The sequence below is a fragment of the Vombatus ursinus genome, unplaced genomic scaffold (assembly GCF_900497805.2).
Source record: "Vombatus ursinus unplaced genomic scaffold, bare-nosed wombat genome assembly UNPS02014799.1, whole genome shotgun sequence".
Classification (NCBI taxonomy): domain Eukaryota; kingdom Metazoa; phylum Chordata; class Mammalia; order Diprotodontia; family Vombatidae; genus Vombatus; species Vombatus ursinus.
In genome coordinates, this window is record NW_020954577.1 from 16,025,121 (window position 1) to 16,045,931 (window position 20,811).

General features: G+C 39.1%; 1 protein-coding gene across 1 annotated transcript in view; it reads left to right on the forward strand.

Moving 5' to 3' along the window:
- The window catches only part of AGMO (alkylglycerol monooxygenase), a 362,895-nt gene that overhangs the window by 322,023 nt on the left and 20,061 nt on the right, over nucleotides 1-20,811 (forward strand). The window lies entirely within an intron of this gene.

Here is a 20,811-nt window from a genome sequence, read left to right on the forward strand (position 1 = left end):
TCCAGTTGGTGTTTTCTTTGATTTTCTCTTGTCTCCAGGAACTATCCTGAAATACATCTAATTCCAGATCCAGGGTCCATCTGATGATGAAATTTTATGTGGTCAGGTACTGCTTTGTCTTGCTTTAATTTCACATGGATCAATCTTTATCTCTTGTTATTACTCCCACTATTCCCTACTGCAGATCTTTTAAGTTCAGCATACTAGGTCCTCAGGAACAATGGTGACATCTAAAGACAGAGTGCTAGGGAATATAGAACACCTGGGTTTGGGTATCCTGAGTGCTTTCTACCAGTCTCTTCAAGTGGTTGCTCATTGCCATGCCCTAGAGCTTCCAAGATCCCACACTGGGACTTTCTGATCATCTTGGGTCTTTCCTATGTTGCCCTTTATTCTTGCTGTCTCATGACACAGAACTTCACAGCCTGTACAAGTCCAGTCTTTTGTCCCATTGGCATTTTCTTTGCTTGAAGGAGCCTTGTTCCTAGTTGCCCAAGGTTATCTGGCTGACTTTCTGTGTAGTTTTGTTGAGAAAGAAGTCACTGAAGTTTCTTATTGTATGTCTTCATCCTCATTCCATATGGTACAATTTAAAAAAAAATCACTGGAGTTGGTATGAGGGACCTGATTGGTCCATCTTCCATTCTCATCTTAGCAGGAAATTTCCCCCACTCCAAATTATATTACAGATAAGGAAACTGAGGCATATTTAAAGGAAGTAACTATCCAAGGTCATATAAGGAGTAAGTGGCAAAGGCTGGATTCAAATCTAGATTCTTTTTACTTTAAATCACTACCTCATAAGACATTCCTATGCTGACCTTCCAATTAATTTGAAAAACTGTATGGCTAAGAAAGTACCAAACACTGCTTTTTCTGCTGTTAGACTAGCCAACCACCTGCTGAAGAGAGACTTGGTTTGTTTTACTTGACTACAGTGGGCAGAAATGGGTGAAGGTTGTAGAAATACAAACTGAAGCTGTAAAGAAATCCTTCCTAACTTTGTATTTGTGAAAGAACACTGTTAGTTAGAGTCAGAGAACCTGGGGTCAAATGTTAGCTCATCGACTTATGACTAGCTGATCTGTGGAATCTAAAGCAAGACACTTAAGCTCTGTGGGTCTCACTTTCCTCATTGGTAAGATGAGGGGGATCCTGAAGTGATTTCTACAATCCCCGCTTGTTGTTTATCAATGTTCCAACACATTCAGGTTTTCCCAAAGTGCAATGTGCTGACTTATGAAGTAGAGGGTTCTGTCTCACTGGATGTCTTCAGACAAATGCTGGATGGAAACATTATTTTTGTTCAGTCATTCAATCATGTCTGAGTCTTTGTGATCCCATGGACTGTAGCATACCCAGACCTTCTATCCTCCACTATCTGTCAAAGTCTGTACAAGCTCGTGTTCATTGTTTTCTTGATACTATCTTTCCATCTTATCCTCTTTAATCTCATTTTTCTTTTGCTGTCAATCATTCTCAACATCAAGGTCTTTTCCAATGAATCCTATCTTCACATAGTGTGGACACAGTTTTTAAGCTTTAGTTTCAGTATCTGACCTTTTAATGAATAGCCTGAAATAGTCTCTTTAAGTATTGACTGATTTGATCTCCTTGCTATCCAGGGAACTCTCAAAAGTCTTCTCCAGTCCCACAATTGGACAACTTCAATTCTGCAGCACTCAGCTTTCCCTGGAGTCCAACTCTAATGCCATATATTGCTACCAGAAAGAAACATGGCTTTGACTATAGGGGCCTTTGTCAGCAAGATGATGTCTCTGCTTCTTTGTATGTGTTCAGATTTGCCACAGTTTTCCTTCCAAGGAACAAGCATCTTTTAATTTCCATGGCTGTAGTCACTGTCTGCAATGACTTTTGAGCCCAAGAATATAAAATCTGAAACATTTCTGCTCCCTCTATTTGCCAGGAAGTGATGAGACCAGTTGCAAAAATCTTACTTTTTTTTGGTTGCTATAGTTTTGTTTGTTTGTTTGTTTGTTTGTTTGTTTGTTTATTTTAGGCAATTGGGGTTAAATGACTTGCCCAGGGTCACACAGCTAGTAAGTGTCAAGTGTTTGATCTGAGGCCAGATTTGAACTCAGGTCCTCTTGACTTCAGGGCTGGTGCTCTATCCACTGCACCACCTAGTTGCTCCTGTTTATTTATTTTTTTATGTTAAGCTTCAAGCAAGCTTTTATGCTCTCCTCTTTCACTCTCATCAAGGGACTTCTTAATTCTTCACTTTCTGCCATCAGAGTGATTCTGCATATCTGAGATTTGTGATATTTTTTCTGGCAACCTTGATTCCAAATTTGAATTCATGCAGACTTTGGCATTTCCTTATGTACCCTGCATGTAAGTTAAATAAATAAGGTGGCAACATACAGCCTCACTGTGTTCCTTTTCCAATCTTAAACCAATAAGTTGTTTCATGTTTGGTTCTAACTGTTGCTTTGAGGTCTGCATACAGGTTCTTCAGGAGACAAGTAAGATGATCTGGTACTCCCATCTCTTTGAGGACATGTCACATTTTGTTGTGATCCATACAGTCAAAGGTTGTAGTGTAGTCAATTAAGCAGAAGTAGATTTTTTTTTCTGGAACTTTCTTGCTTTCTCCACAATGCAGACAAAGTAAGCAATTTGATCTCTAATTCCTCTGTCTCTTTGAAAACCAGTCTATTCTTCTGGTACTTCTCAGTTCACACATTGTTGGAGCTTTGCTTACAGAATCTTAAGAATAATCTTACTGGCATGTGAAATGAATGCAACTGTTTAGTAATTTAAGCATTCCTTGGATGACAACCTACCAAGATTCATTTAATCCCTAAGCATTTTTTAAAGCACCTACAATCTCTAAGGGTACAAAGACAAAAGGAAAATAACTCCTTTCTTTAAGGTGATTGTCTTCTGCTGGGGAAAATGGCATTGATACTTGTGAGTAAACACAAAATAAGGGGTGTTCCAAAGGTCTTAGTACAATTTTAAGCTATTAAAGCTGAAAAGTATCTGGAAAGTTTAGTGCAGTTTTAAACTCTCCCGCATATAATTACAAATACAATTTTAATGGGGGGGGATGATGTGAGGAAGTACTAACTATTAAGAGGATCTGGAAAGGCATCATTTTGGTTATAGCAAATGGGCTGAATCATGAAGGGAGCTAGGGATCCCAAGACTTGGAAGTGGTGCCAGAGTCTATTACAGGTCTGGGGGACAACCTGTGCCAATGTGGAAAGGTAGGAGATAAAATGCTTTCTGTGAAGAACAAATAATAGGGTGATTTGGCTGGAACTTCATGTGTCCAAGGGATAACCTTAGAGAAGGATTCTTAGGCAAAGACGCATGAATTTTGAAAATCATATGTAAGTTCCACCAGCTTTGACATTCTATGATTCTCTGATGATATAGCATTACCTACAGTTCCCTCCCCAGGCTTCTAATCAACAATGAAGTTAGAAAACCCTCCTAGGAAAGAGGAACAGATTTAAACATTCACAGACAAGTTGAACTGAGGGTTCAATCAATATTGGTCCAAAGATCACAAATTCCCACTGAATTAAAACGCAATCTGATGGCATTGTTAGTTAATGCCCTCTTCTGGTTAAGGTCAGAGTAAGCACTGAACTCAATATGGTTCATTTTCTGAAGTATCCAGTCTATTGTAGTGGATAAGACACTGGACTTGGATCTAGGAAGGCCTGCAATCAAATCTTACTTTAGAATTTTATGAGCTGTATGACTCAAGTCACCTCACTTAGCCTTAGTTTCCTCATCTGGAAAATGAGGAGGTTGGACTTTATGGTTTCCAAAGTCCCTTCCAGCTTCCAGTCTATAATCCTAGATTGCCCACAAGGTAAAGAACTTGGGCATTGAGGGTCTACTTTCTGCTTATTATCATGTCTCTCTCAAGCATATATAATACTTTATTATCATCATTATATTTTTCTTGACAAAACTCAGCAAAGATGAAGGAAGGAAAGTTGGTTTACATGTGATTTAAAGCACACATTGCCATCATGATGGGGAAGTAAGGGATAGGTGGAGATTGGAGGGGGTGGTAGAAAGAGAGAAGGTGAGATATAAATATACACCCATTTGGGTACATACACATCCACTTATGATGAGCTCCACCCCACGGCACACACCCACATGCATGTCCATATACACACAAAATAATGGAAGAGCTAGAAACCAAACTTAGGTCTTTAGTCTCCAGATCTGGTGCACATCCTACTTACCTTACAGCTTATAGAGGGCACTCTGCATTATGTGAGGCTCTGCACCTAGAGAAGAGAAAATACATGAAGTTCCAAGCAAGATGGAAATCAAAGAGCTGGTGGTAGGGCTCAGAGACATAGATATATCTCTGGTTCCATGGCTACCTAGGGCTCCAGAAATGTCAGTCTCCTTGGATAGGGTTATTAATTAACTTACCAATTTCAATGGAATCTTAAATTCATTTTGTTACAGATGAGTAATAATATTGGTATGCCTCAATGTAAATATGTGTTAAGTATCAAAGAATCATCATGGTAGACTTCAACAGATATACATATTTTAGCAAAGTTTCCATTAAAACTTTAGAAAACAATTGGGTTGTTTACAATACAAGCACAGTTGTTTACAATGCAATGCTTGCCACATTTCCCCATGATGATAATTGTAGGAGTTTACACAATTACATATTGTTTTTAGCCCTTGAGCAGAAAGTACTTAACTAGTTGTATATATAAATATCGCTCAGATGCCATAACCATGGTGCTACTCTATAAGGGAATGTACAGATCATTAGAAGTTAAACAAAACAAGGGCTTTTTAAAAGGAAGAATGAAGTGAGGCTCCCCAAATTTAAATTACAGAAGGGACTTTTAACCTGACAAAATAAAAGCAACCATTTTAAAACTGTTCAAAACTTTCCATGTGAAAATGTTCTCATGAAAAAGCAAATTTAACATGATCACCAATGGCAGCATTCTGATCAAAAGGATGTTCTGGGTCCTCAGTTTCTATTTTGTTCATATTGTTGGAACTTGGATGCAGGATATATAAGGCATCCCTATCATAACTGAAAATCATAAAAAGCCAAAAGGCGTGAAGCTGATTTATTGGCTGATAAGGCTAGAATTCAGAACTCTGGTAGCCAACTGGAATGAGAGGCCAAAGTTTTGAACATTTAAGGCAGCTAGGATGCGTTATAAATAGAGTGCTGAAAATGGAGTCAGGAAGCCTTAGAGACTTACTAGCTGTATGTCCTTGGGCCAGTCACAACCTCTATGTGCCTCAGTTACTGCATCTGTAAAATGATCATAATTAATAGCACCTATTTCCAGGATTGTTGTCAGAATTAAATGAGAGAATATTTATAAAGTACTTTTCAAACCTAAAAGCACTACATAAGTGATAGCTATTATTCATAAGTTTATAAGTAGAACTTAGGGGAAAAATCAATTGGATAAATACAAACTCAGAGAGACACTGTAAAAAAACAGAGTTTTCTTGAGAGCAATTTGGGGCTATACCAAAAGGAATATAAAACTGTGCTTACCTTATAATGCAGCAATACTACTACTAGGTCTATACCCTAAAGAGAATACGGCAAGAAGAGAAAAAACAAACAAACAAAACTAAGCTACAGATTGTCTGAACAAGTTGTAGTATATAATTGTAATAATGGAATACCATTGTGAAATGGTAAGTGGGATGTTTTCAGAAAAACCTGGGAAGACTTACATGAACTGATACAAAGTGAAATGAGCAGAACTAGAAGAATATTGTAGATAGTATCAGCATTATTGTACAATAATCCAAGACAATTCCAAAGGATTTTTGATGAAAAATTCCATCCACTTCCAGAGAAAGAATTGATAAAGTCTGAATGCAGAATTATTCATACTTTTTTTTAACATCCTAGCTGCCTTAACTTTATTTTTAGTCTTCATTTTCTTTCACAACATGGCTAATATGGATATATTTTGCATGGCTGCACATGTATAATCTATATCAAGTCACTTGCCTTCTCAAAGAGGAGGGAGGGGAAAGAAGAAGAGAAAGAAAATTTGGAAATCAATTTAAAATATTTAGTATTTTATTTTCCCCCAGTTGTATGTAAAAACCAATTTTAATATTTGTTTTTAAAACTTTGAGTTCCAAATTCTCTCCCTCCCTTCCCACCCCACTCTCCTCATTGAGAAGGCAAGCAACTTGATATAGGTTATACATGTATAGTCATGCAAAACATTTCCATATTAGTCATCTTGTGAAAGAAAATATAGACCAAAAAAAAAAGAAAAGAAAAGCTCAAGAAAAATAAAGAAACCTTAAAAAGAGTATGCCTTAATCTGTATTCAGACACCATCAGATCTTTCTTTGAGGATGGATAGCATTTTTCATCATAAATCCTTTAGAGTTGTCTTGGATCAGTGTATTGCTAAGAATAGCTAAGTCATTCACAATTGATCATCTTACAATATTGCTGTTACTTTGTACACAGTACATTTCACTTTGCGTCAGCTCATGTAAGTCTTTCAAGGTTTTTCTGAGAGCATCCTGCTCATCATTCCTTGTCTCACAATGGTAATGCATCCTAATCACATGCTACATTTTATTCAGCCATTCCCCAAATGATGGGCACCCCTTCAATTTCCAATTATTTGCCACCAGAAAAGAGCTGCTATAAATATTTTTGTACATATGAATCCTTTTCCTTTTTTATCTTTTTGGGGATACAGACCTAGTAGTGATATTGCTACATCAAAGGATATGTATGGTTTTATAGCCCTTTGGGCATAGTTCCAAATCACTCTACAGAATGGATGAACCAGTTCACAACTCCACCAACCATGTATTAATGTCTCATTTTTTCCGACATCCCCTTCAAAATTTGCCATTTTCCTTTTCTGTCTTATTAGCCAATCTAATAGATATGAGGTAGCACCTCAAAAGTATTTTAATTTGCATTTCTCCAGTCAAAAGTGAGTTAGAGCACTTTTTCATATGGCTATAGACAGCTTTGATTACTTCATACCCCATCCTTATTTCTGTCTCCTGACTTGTTGAGTCATTTTTCAATTGTGTCCAACTCTCTGTGACCCCATTGGGGTTTTCTTAGCAGAGACACTGGAGTGGTTTACCATTTCCTTCTCCAGCTCTTTTTACAGATGAGGAAATTGAGGCAAACAGGGTTAAGTGACTTCCCCAGGGTCACATAGCTGGTGTCTGAGGTCAGATTTGAACCCACAGAGATGAATATTGACTTCAGGCCCAGTGCTCTGTGCATTATGGTACCACTTAGCTGCTCCTGATTTGCTTAGTTTCCTTCAAATCCAAGCTAAAATTTCACCATCTACAGGAAACCTTTCCTGATCCTTCCTTAATTCTGAAGCCTTCCCTCTATTGATTGCCACCAATGAACTCTTGTTTATAACTTCTTTATACATAGTTGTTTTCAGGTTGTTTCCCTGATTAGTTGTGGGTACCCTAAGAACAGGGGCTATTTTCACCTTTTATATATATACACATATATATATATGTATATCTCCCTGGTACTAAGCATAATGACTAGTAAATAGTAGGTGCTTAACAATTTCTTGTTGGCTTGTCATAAAGGGAAGCTTAATGTTAAGAATGGAAAAGATTATAGTTCCCATCTCTTTTGCCCAGATTAGAACACATCTGTAGTACAGTTATTCCTTCCACATCATGACTTTCCCCATCATGGTTTCAATATATTGCGGATCTGCATAAGAAATTAAATGGGAATTTTTGGGGAGTTTTGCGGAAACCACAGGCAACATACAAAGGCCAGTAGATGACACAGAAAAAGTGATTTTACATGCAGTATTTTCACTTAACATTGACCTACATATAGCCTATGACCAAACACTTAACCCAAATTTTACAATTAAGTACTGTAAACATCCCATAAAAGAAAAAAAAAATAGACTTCTTCTGTATTACAGAGGGAGGGCCAAAAATTTTATGCAGATTTTCAACATTGTGGATGTGCTGCACTCTTAACCCCTATGATATGAGAGGGATAACTGTATTGTGTTCAGGTCTGAGCAGCAACTTCTAAAGCCACTTATAAGTGGGAAAATGTGCCAAGGAGAAGCCAAGAAGGCCTTGCAATCTGACCTCAGGAGAACTAGAAGGAATTTGGGGTGTGAAGGCTAAGGGGAAGCCTGGCCACTCTTTGGGATGACCTGACCTACAAAAGAAGGTTGCCACTTGTTTTGTTTGGTTCCAGAGGGGAGATTTAGGGAGAGTAGGGGAAGTTGCAGCAATTCAAGAGTGAGTTTGCTGTCATGGAAAATGTGCTAACTTCAGTTATGCAGAAGTAGACCGTCTTCATCAGGAGATGGCAGGTTCCCTCCCATCACAGTTTTCCAAGCAAAGGGGAGGTGACCACTTTGTCAGGTATGACACCCCCTGGGGGACATACCTCTGGACTTGATCATGCCCACTGCAATCTCATCATCCTACCAGGTCATGTCACCCTTGAAACTCAAACCTCTTCAATACCCTCTTGCCCTAGGGCTGCTCCCTTTCTCTGATTTCAGAGAGTGGAGGACAGACAGGGGAGAGCTCCTCTCCAGTTGTGCATTTAAAGTGGAAGCGCTAGCTACAATCTTCTGAATTTCATTGTTCCCCCGTACTAGGCACCTTTCATCAGCTTCTCATTATGTGTTATTAGATTGGGAAGTCTTTGAAAGGTGGATACCCATCAATATGGGCTTGCTCAAATATATATATATATATATATATATATATAGTTACAAGAATGTAATGGAATACTATTTTGCTGTAAGATATAAAGAAAGGGATGATTTCAAAGGAAAACTGGGAAGATTTATAGGAGCTGAAGCAGAGTACAGTGAGTAAAACCATGAGAGCAATCTAAAACTATCAAAAAAAATACATTTGAAAGAACTTTGATCAACCCAAAAGGATAGATGATGAGGCATGCTACCTAATTCCTGACAGAGAAGTGATGGACTCTGGGTTCCAAATGAGACACAACATGTTTTAGACTTTACCAAATTATGAATTTGTTTTGCTTGACTATTTAATTTTTTTTATCAGGTCGAGAGTATCCAATCAATTACTTCTCATATATATAGAATCTTTCCAGTGGTTCACTGAAAATACTTAAAGGCCAATAATGATTCTGAAAGAGCCCTTAGTTACAACATAGAGTCAAATTAACTGAGCTCAAGTATAGAACTCCTATAGTGATCCATGAAGTCCACTTAATCTCCTTCTCTGTTGCATTTGTTGTTCCGTCATTCTTCAGTCAGGTCCAACTCTTTGCGATTCCCTTTTGGGGTTTTCTTGGCAAAGACATTGGAGCGGTTTCTTTTTTTATTACTGGAATTTTAGATCACATGATGAAAAAATGGAAGATGAGACATTTTCTTTGTTCCTCACAACCTCTAAAATTTCTCTAAAATAGGAATTAGATGAAATTGATGAAGTAATTTCAGCTTTCTCCAAGGTCTAGGACACCAAGAAACCAAGTGAGGTAACAGTCTAATGAACTAACATAGTAGACTGAGTCTCATAGCACTCCACCTAAAGGTAAATCAGTGTTTTTGTGCCTCTAAATTACAGAATAGTAGGTCAAGGGAAAGAAAAAAATGGAAAGGGATATGTGCAATACACCAGAGGTGGTAAATTTGTGGTCAGAATGTGTCAGGAATAGAACCAAAGTGTAATCAGGAAATGTTTAACAAATTAGCTAAAAATACAATACAATGTAGATAATGTTTAAATGTGCTTTCTAAATCATTTTGTGGCCTGTATCCATTTCATTTTGAGTTGGATACCCCTGACACTAGGCAAGTCAAAGGCTAACAATGAAGAGAAAAATAACTCCCATAGTCTCTCAGGAAGAAGGAATCTCACAGGAGATTAGGTGAGGAGACAAAGAGAAGGATTGAAAAAGAAGGAAAGAAAGGGGAAGATCATGCTTTGTGCTGGGATGGGGCACTACTTACATATGCTTCTGTAGGAGAATTAAGATATTCTATCAAGGGAGATGGAGACCTTGCACTGGGTATAATCTGCATAGCTTTGGTACATAGACCACTTGTCCTATTTCAGGAGAAGGGGAATCACAATTTCTAGAGGCAACTGACACCAAAAAGAGGGGGAAGGCATGAAGCCAGGGAAGATTTTCATGGGGAAATGAGGAAAATGATGATGGGGAGGGCAAAGATTAACAATGAAGTGCATAATCAGTGTGTAGGGAAATTTCTACTAAAGGTCATCCTATCTGTAGGAATTAGTATTTCTAGGAGAGGCAAACTGGAAAGAAGAGGCCAGGAACACAATCTATAAGGCAATAGTGTAAACACTATTTAGAAAAGGGAGCCCAAAATAACTACCTTAGAAGTTTAAATTCCTTGAGGAATACAGAGACCAAAAGAAGACTAAATATTTAGGAGAACCATAAACCAAAGAATACAGGTCTAAAATACACAGATACGGAAGAAAAATAATGAAAAGAATTAGAGAAGAATTATGAATTCCATCACAATCACTCTGAGTCCTAGCTAGGAAAATTCCTAACATTTCTACAGTTAGACTCTTTTCCTTAGTTTGCATTTATATTTGTCTCTAGTTAACTCTTGGTCTCTTTGTAATTGAGGCAAAAGTCAGGTTAGTGTAAATTATTTGGAAAGCAAAATGGACTATTACATTATGGTGTCTTTGGATTGTTGTTGTTCAGACATTTTAGTCGTGTCTGACTCTTTGTGAATCCATTTGGGGATTTCTTGGCTAAGATAAAGGAGTGGTTTGCAATTTTTTTTTCTTCCAGCTTATTCATAGATGAGTAAACTGAGGTAAACAGGGTTATGTGACTTGCCCAGGGTCACATAGCTGGTAAGGGTCCAAGGCCAGATTTGAACTCAGAAAATGAGTCTTTCTGACTTCAGGCCTAGCACTGTATCCCCTGCACCACCTAGGTGCCCTATATTTGGATAGACAGGAACTAAATGGTAGAAGAAGTTGGGGAAATTGATAATTTCTTGGGGCTTCCCTCCCTCCTTGAACAGATGGGCACAGTAGTGCCATCACCTTGATGCAAATACCTATGTGGCCAATGGCTCTTCTAATCTTCTCTTTTTGTCATAGCTCTGTCTTGCTTCTTCTCCTTTCCTCCCTTTCTTTCTATAATCATCATGGAGCTGATGTTTTGTTTTGTTGTTTTTCTGGCTCAGATAGATATGACCCTACTCCTTCCTCTTGGCTACCAGTCCCTCAGAATTTCTATCTGGCTTTGAGATAACTGTTTCTCTTTATACAAATTCCTTAGGGCATGGCCAATTCTTTCAGTAATTAATTAATTCAAGAAGGATACGATTTATGCTCACACTCAGTTCTGATTGCTGGATTCTATAATGAATTATTATTCCACAGCAAAGTTATTGGCTTTTAATTGGGCTGATAGTGGAGTCCCACAGCTTAGGTATTATAAGCTGCTCACACCCATCATGCTCCTTACCATTCACTCCATTTGATATTTATATTTAGTTTCTCTGATATGGTAATGTTAGTGTCCCATGACTCACAGCCATATAATGCCAATAGAATACTTCTACTAAAAAGGTGCCCTATGTTTCTAAAAGAAGCCTAGATTCATTAAAAAGTGCTTTGTAATTTAAAAAAAACATTCTAATCTACTCTCCTCACATCCAATCTGAGCCCATTTTGACCACAGGAAAAATCTGACACAGGTATGCATCCTGTAAGATCATCCATATAGTTCTATGTATATATTTCAACATACATGTATGCCTATATACATACATACATACATAAGTATACACATATCCATTTGGATGGCTAGGAAGTACAGAAATTAGTGTGCTGGGAGGAGAGCTAGAGGAAGAGTGGGAATCATTTCATGCTGTCATTACTTGTAAGATTTCACTTGACCTGTCAGTGAATTATTCCAGTCAAAGAACAAGGTTGCCCCCATTTGTCACCTCCTGTTACTGCAAGATTTCCCATGGATCTAGTTCCAGGCACTCTTCTTAGAGGACTTGGGTCACTCGCTTGTGTGGGTCACAGTTTGATTGCTAGTTACTCTGTGAAGGATGAGCACTCTACAATCCAGTGTGACCTGTTTTGCTCCATTGGTATTGACTCTGTAGAGTTTACCTGAAAATCATGCCAGCAGAGAAAATAGAACAGTGGATCCTCCGTTACACCTTTCCCTGAGAATAGAGTGAGGAGTCAGCTCTCAATGGCCAATGGATCACCAAGTCATGACAGCCCCTTTCTGATTGCCTTTTGGTCTGCAGGCTCTCTGGACACTTCATTGTCTCAGTACGATTGCTTCCCGGCACTCTTAGATGCACTGGAGTGTCAGAGGTTTTTTGTGGTGAACCTGATTGATGTCTAAAACCAAGATGAGATTTTTCCAGAAACAATGTGGTGAGCTTCTGAAGGGTGAGTCTTTTTGAAGAACTAGCTGGCTCACCTCTGTGGTGCTCATTTATTCAGATGTCAAGTGTCTGAAGTCCAAATAGGAATCCTGGTGAAACAGGAAGCAGCGTGAGGGAGTGGAGGTTCAGTAATATTCATCTTCTGGAGTAGATGGGGGCCCTTTGAGATTCATTTCCATGATGTAATGTGGCATGACTATTTAGTATTTGCATACACCTTCCCCAAATTCTCCAGAGAAAACACCATGGTCATCATCGTGTGTTTCAATTATGCCCACATTCTCAGCATTCCATGTTCTAAATTCCTAAAATCCTCAAGCTAATATATTTCACATTGCTGGGCTAATTTACATACTGGAACTGGGCTCTTACTATCTTGCTTCCAGTCTGGGTAGCTTTGATTCCCTCCCCAGGGTGATATGGAGATGTGAAAAATGCATTTTCAGGGAAACAAATGATGATTGTGAGCAAAAATTAGCTTAGCACCATGATCCCTTGTTTCAGGACACTGCCCAAGCCCCTACTCCCCTGAACTTTATTCACAGGCTCCATAAAACACAGATGTTCTACAAGGATACTTTCAGTGTTAAGTGTTGGATAGAATGTCATTCTAATTATCCAACAATCAAAACTACCTCACCCCAACAGGGAAAGTGCCCATCCATATGCCCAGCTGGGCTGAGTTTCTAAGTGACCAAAGGACAGTTATCTCTAGCAGGAGAAAGGTTTGCTTCCTCATCCCATCTCTGATAATGGTCCACAGATAGTCAGTGCCAGGCAAAGCAAGGTACTAGAATGTAAAGTAGTATGATCATAGAGGCTGGAGGGACCTAGGTTCAAATCTTGTCTCCAACACTTCATAATAGCTGATACATCTAACATGGTTTCATGTTTGCCAAGGATTTCATACATGCTATCTCATTGGAGTCTCATTTTTTCGTCCTTCTTTTGGTCTGAACTTCTGATTCCACTAAGGTAAAGAAGGACAGTGAGGACATATTCTTTACTACCACAGATTCATAAGTTCTGTTGCTCTGTAATTTGTATATTCTTAGAGGTTCAGTGCCTTATGTAAGGTCACATAGTTAGTGTGTGTCCCAGGCAACACTTGAACTCGTCTTCTTCACTCCAAATCCATGATGCCATCCACCAGACCATACTGCCTTATTCTGACCATGGGCAAGCCCCTTGATGTCCAGAAGAATCATTTTCCTGATGTATTAAATGGGTATAATAACATGTTGCCTACCCTGCAGGATTACAATGGTCTTGTGTTTTATAGAATGGAAGTTCCCGGGGGCAGAGCCAAGATAGCAGAGTAAAAGCAGTGACTTGCTTGAGCTCTCCCCCAAACCCCTCCAAATACCTGTAAAAAAATGTATCTAAACAAAATCTACAGCAGCAGAACCCACAAAAAGACAGAGTGAAACAAATTTCCAGCCAAAGACAGCCTGCATGGTTGATCAGAAAGGTATATCGCACTGGACTGAAACAGGAGGACAGTTCAACATGGGCACGCAGGCCCAACTGAACCTGGAGCAGGCCTCAGAGGATTGATTCACAGGCAGCTGTGGTGGTTTCCAGACTTCTCAACCCACAAATACCAAAGACAACTTAGAAGGTCAGTAGGAAAGTCTGTGTCTGCGGTGAAAGAGAAAAGCAGGGTCCCAGTGCCATTCCCTGAGCATGGCCCTGGGGTGGCGGCTGCCTCCTGAGCTTTCAGCCCACAGAGTGAGGGGGAATCCAGTGGCTGATCAGAGGGGGATTGCAAGGATCTCTCGACTGGTGCAGGATTCTCTTGCTTTGCCTGTGCTTAGATCTGGGTCAATGTTCTCGGTGTTGGTCCTGGGGCAAGAGGAGTGCTGGAGTGGTGGAGCTTGTAGTGGCTGTGGACAGAGAATCCTCTTCATAGTTCCAAGACAGAAAACAGTGCTTGTGGTCACTCACAGACCAGAACACGGGCCAGTAAAGGAGTAAACACCTCACCCTTGATCATAGTACCTTGGAAGAACTGAAAATATTCAGGTCCCTAGAAATATCTGTGAAAACAGCTGCACAAAACCCCCAAAGCTTGAGACAGTACATTCTCTACACTAGAAACAGACTTCTACCTTAACAAAGAGTTTATAACTCAAGTAATTGACTGAGATAATGAGCAAGCAGTGCAAAAAGAATTAGACCATAGAATCTTTCTTTAGTAACAAAGAAGATCCAAACATACAACCAGAAGAAGACAACACAGTCAAAGCTCCTACATCCAAGCCTCCAAGAAAAATATGAATTGATACCAGGCCATGGAAGAACTCAAAAAGGATTTTGAGAAGCAAGTAAGGGAAGTAAAGGAAAAACTGAGAATGATGCAAGAAAATCATGAAAAACAAGTCAACAGCTTGCTAAAGGAGACCCAAAAAACACTGAAGAAAATAACACCTAACTCAAATGGCAGAAGAGGTGCAAAAAGCCAATGAGGAGAAGAATGCCCTAAAAAGCAAAATTGGCCAAATGGAAAAGGAAGTCCAAAAGCTTACTGAAGAAATACTTCCTTAAAAATTAGAATGGAGCAATTGGAAGCTAGTGACTTCATGAAAAATCAAGACACTGTGAAACAAAACCAAAAGAATGAAAAAATAGAAGAGAATGTGAAATATCTCATTGGAAAAACAATTGACCTGGAAAATAGATCCAGGAGAGAGAATTTAAAAATTATTGACCTATTGGAAAGTCATGATCAAAAAAAGAGCCTAGATATCATCTTTCAAGAAATTATCAAGGAAAACTGCTCTGATATTTTAGAACTAGAGAGCAAAATAGAAATGAAAAGAATCTACCAATCACCTCCTGAAAGAGATTTATGGTAGCCAAATTCCAGAGTTCCCAGGTCAAGGAGAAAATATTGCAAGCAGCCAGAAAAAAGCAATTCAAGTATGGTGGAAACACAATCAGGATAACACAAGATTTAGCAACTTTTACATTAAGGGACAACAGGGCTTGGAATATAGTATTCTAGAGGGCAAAGGAGATAGGATTACAACCAAGAATCACCTACCCAGCAAAACTAAGCGTAATCCTTCAGGGGAAAAAATGGATATTCAGTGAAATAGAGGACTTTCAAGCATTCTTGATGAAAAGACCAGAGCTGAACAGAAATTTTGACTTTCAGATATAAGACTCAAGAGAAACATGAAGAGGTAAACAGGAAAAAGAAATCATAAGAGACTTCTTAAAGTTGAACTGTTTACATTCTGCATGGAAAGATGATGTTTGTAACTCATGAGTCCTTTGTCAGTATTAGAATAGTTGGAGGGAAAAATCTATGTGTGCGTGTGTGTGTGTGTGTGTCTGTGTGTGTGTGTATTTATAGATAGATAGATAGATGGATAGATAGATAGATAGATAGATAGATAGATAGATAGATAGATAGATAAATAGAGGGCACAGGGGGAGTTGAAGATGAAGGGGTGATATCTGGAGAAAAGGAGAGGTAGAATGGGGTAAATTATCTCACATAAAACAGGAAAAGGCTTTTACAGTGGAGGGGAAATGGGGGGAAGATGAGAAGGAATGAGCGAATCTTATTCTCATTGGATTTGACTTAAGGAGAGAATAACATATACACTCAGTTGGGTATGGAAATCTATCTTACTCTACAGAAAATGGGGGGGAAGGGGACAAGAGAACAGGAGGATGATAGAGGGAGGGCAGATTGGGGGAGGGGTAATCAGAAGCAAACACTTCTAAAGAGGGACAGGGTCAAAAGAGATAATAGAATAAATGGGAGGCAGGATAGGATGAAGGGAAATATACTTAGTTTTTCACAACATGACTACTATGGAAGTGTTTTGCATAACTACACATGTATAATCTGTATTGAGTTGTTTGCCTTCTCAATGAGGGTGGGTGGGGAGGAAGGAAGGGCAAAACTTTGGAACCCAAAGCTTTAAAAACAAATGTTAAAAATTGTTTTCACATGCAACTGGGAAATAAGATATTCAGGCAGTGGGGTATAGAAATCTAACCTGCCCTACAGGCAAATTGAAGGGCAAGGGGATAAGAGAAGTGAGGGAGAGATAGAAGGGAGGGCAGATTAGGGGTATTCAGAATGCATGCCATTTTGGAGTGGGGGGAGGGATGACATGGGGAGAAAATTTGGAACTCAAAATCTTGTGGAAATGAATGTTGAAAACTAAAAAATAAATAAATTAATTTTAAAAAAGAATGTAAGTTCCCTGAGGGCAGGGATTATTTCACTTGTGTATTTTATCCCAAAGGCCTAGCACTGCACTTGGCAAATCTGCTTAAAGTTTTTTATTTCTTTTTTTGATTTATTAATTGGTGATCAATAAGATCATGCCTGAAAAACAAGTGCAAACCTCAGCTATTATTTGTATTCAAAAAAGCTCAGCAGAATTCAGTGTGAGAGAAATTTGAGAGCCAGAATTGTTTGAAAGATTCTGAGGAACCTGCAAAATGTGCTCCATCTGTTGTTCAATCTTTTGTAATTGTGTCTGATCTTTGCTGAACTCATTTGGGGTTTACTTGGCAAAGATACTGGAGTAGTTTGTCATTTCCTTCTCCAGCTCAAGGCCAAGTGACTAGCACAGGATCACACAGCTAGTAAATGACTGAGGTCTATTTTAACTCAGATCTTTCTGATTCCAGCCCAAGCGCTTTATCCACTGTGCCACTTAGCTGCTCCACCTGCACCCTTTTAGGGGCAAGGGGAAATGACTCCTGGACGACATACATTCCACTATCTGGGTTTATTCTTTTTTTTTTTTAAGATTCATTAATTTATTTATTTTTAGTTTTCAACATTCACTTTCACAAGATTTTGATTTCCATATTTTCTCCCCATCTCATCCCTCCCCCAACCCCAAGACAGCATGCATTCTGAATACCCCTTCCCCTTCAATTTTCCTATGGGTCAGGGTAGATTTCTATACCCCGTTGCCTGTATATCTTATTTCCCAGTCGCATGTGAAAACAATTTTTAAACATTTGTTCTCAAAACTTTGGGTTCCAAATTTTCTCTCTTCCTCCCTCCTCACCCACCCTTATTGAGAAGGCAAGCAACTCGATACAGGTTATACTTGCGTAGTCTTGCAAAACACTTCCATAGTGGTCAAGCTGTGGAAAACTAACTATATTTCCCTCCATCCTATCCCAATCCCCATTTATTTTATTCTCTCTTTTGACCCTGTCCTTCCTCAGAAGTGTTTGCTTCTGATTACCCCCTCCCCCACTCTGCCCTCCTCTCTATCATCCCCCTACTCTCTTGTCCCCTTCCCCCCCCATATTTTCCTGTAGGGTAAGACAGATTTCCATACCCAATTCAGTGTGTATGTTATTCCCTCCTTATGCCAAATCCAATGAGAATAAGATTCACTCATTTATGTGGGTTTATTCCTAAAGAGGTTTTTGAGGTAGAGGATGAGTCAGGCCCTAAATCAGTGATCTCCTTGGTCTGTGCACAAATAGTCCTACTTTTTTTAAACAATTGTCACCTCACCGCGGGCAAGAACAGGCTGCAATTGATAACCAATGAGGATCTTCAAGAAGACCCAGAGGGAAGGACATTAATATGGGAAGAGAAGATGAGCAGGTCACATGGGAAGGTTGAGAGGCAGATGGACAAATCCCTTACCTCTTCGCCACTCTGAGCCTTGGCCATGTCAGCAGAAAGCAAAGATAGCCCCACAGTAGCTGTGGCAATGTCAGCAGAAAGTGAGGACAGCCACCATCTTGTTGGGGGAACCCCATCTGGCAGACTCATGGCAGGCCATGAACAAGAAGTAAAGGATAGGTGGCTATGGGGGACAGGTTGTGGTCTGCGTCATTGGATGGAGCTTGGAAAACCAATTAGCTCACAGATGCATTAGGGTATTTTAAATTGGGATTGCTATTCTTCTTCTTTTTCTTTTTGGTGAGGTGATTAGGGTTAAGTGAGTTGCCCAGGGTCACACAGCTAGTAAGTGTTAAGTGTGTGAGGCTGGATTTGAACTCAGGTCCTCTTGAATCCAAGGCCAGACCTCCATTCACCGTGCCACCTAGCTGCCCCAAAATTATTGTTATCTTGTTACTTTTTTTCTATTTGGAGAGAATTAGGGTTCTGAAGTTCATTCAACAAGACATACCAAATACATGTAAGCCCCAATTCTTGTTCCGCAGGTTACCTTGCAATCATAGTCCAGAAATCATCATCTGATGTTGCTATCAACATGATATGTTGGACTTAATATTTTCTAATGGGCACTGCTGCTAGGTTTTTTTTTGCCATCATTTTTAATAGCAGAACTCTGACCCCAAAGACACTTAGAGTCATTGAGACCAAGGATTCTTAACCTTTTTTTTCTGTGTCATGGTCCTCTTTGATGACAATCTAGTACAGCCAATGGATTTCATCTCAGAATCAAGTTTTTTAAATGCACAAATTAAAATAGGATTACAAAGGAAACCAAATTTGGTTATCTGTATATACACATATATGTATATGTGAATATATAAATATATATGTGAATATATAAATATATATATATATATAAAATATATAAATATAAATTACATATATATATGTATATGTATATATAAGTTCATAGCCCCCAGGGTAAGAAACCCTTGCTTAGTTAATTCTTCTCACCACACAGGTAAATAAACTCAGCATCACAGAGGTTCAGTGGTTTGCTTAAGGTCATGATGGAGACAGCCCAGGTCCAGAACCCAAGAGCCTTGGGAATAGCCAGGCCTCTAGCTCAGGGCCCTCAGCCATCATCTTGGCTGGGAAGATATAGCCTGGGGTCCAACGACCCCTGCAGGGGCTGCGGCCACAGCTACTAAAGACCCAGGAAGGGACGTTCTGGCCTCCAGTCTTTGGTCCTGTCATATGGTTCACCATAAAGTAGCTGATAGAAGATTATCAGTGAGAATGATGTGATAGAAAGACTTGACTATCAACTTTCTCTCTGTACCCTAAGGACCATGGGACCCTTTCAGCTGACTAGCAGCTAAAACTTTCCAACTATGCTATTTTCCCATTAGAATGGAAGCTTTTTGCTTTCCTATGTCTATCACCAAGCCTTAACACAAAAAAAGCAGAGACGTCAACCTGCCATAAAGGGCCATATAATCAAAGCTATGGTTCTTCCGGTAACAATGTACAGCTGTAAGAGCTTACCTATAAAGAAAGCTGAGCACCCCTTTCAAATTATGGTTCTGGAGAAGACTTTTGAGAGTCTTTTGGATGGCAGGGACATCAAATCAGTCAAGACTTAAAGAAATTGATTCAAAATGTTCACTGGAAGGTCAGATACTGAAGTTGAAGCTTAAATACTTCGGCCACATAATGAAAAGATGGGACGCATTAGGAAATACCATGATGTTGGAAAAGATTGAAGGTAAAAGGAGAAGGGGATGGCCAAGCATAAGATGGAGAGACAGCATCATGAAAACAAAGAACATGAGCTTGGTCAGACTTTAAGAGGTAGTGGAGGATAGAAGGGCTGTGTTCTGTGAGGTCATAAAGAGACATGACTGAGACTAACCAACAACAACACTGCAAACAGTAAGTGCTTAATAAATGCTTTGTTCATTCATTATTTCATTAATGAATTATATTGTGAGCTTCTTGAGAGCATAGTATTAACTTTATTCATCATCGTATTTCTCATGGTGTCTGTCATGAAGTCCTTCACGTAGCAGGTGCTTAATCAGCATTTATTGAAATAATTTGTTGAAAAAACAATCCTCTTTTTGCCTATTACTCTTACCATGACTAATCTAATTGGATGCTTTCTTCAAGTGTCCACTTCCCACATTCTGAGAGAGGCCTCACAGTCCCTCGTGGTCTCACATATTCTGTTTGCACACAAGGGTTTGCATGTTATTTTCCCAAATAGACTGTGAGTTCTTTGAAGGCAGGAGCCCTGCCTTTCCCTTTCTTTTTCCCCCAGCACTTAGCATAGTGCTTTACACACAGTCAGCACTTAATATTTACTTATTGACATCACTAATCTGCTGCCAAGGCATTTATCTATTTAGAAATCTTTTGCTTTTAGGTATAGATCATTACATAGCATAAAGTGCAGATTTAATTTATTCACAAATGGCATAAACCATATATAAATGGTATGTGCTTACCTAAGTACAATTTTTAATTAAAAGAGGAACCAGTGTTACATTTTCCTCCATCATCATTGTTGTTTTACAATGCCCAGTGGAGTCACACTCAGTGAGATCATGTCTAATAAAGGGGTACAGAAACTTGTGATATAGGCACTGTGTTGGGAGAGTCTCCTTCCAATATCCAGGATCATCACTAAAGTCCACTGATTTCAATGTGATCCTGACCAAGAGCCTCCTCTACAGC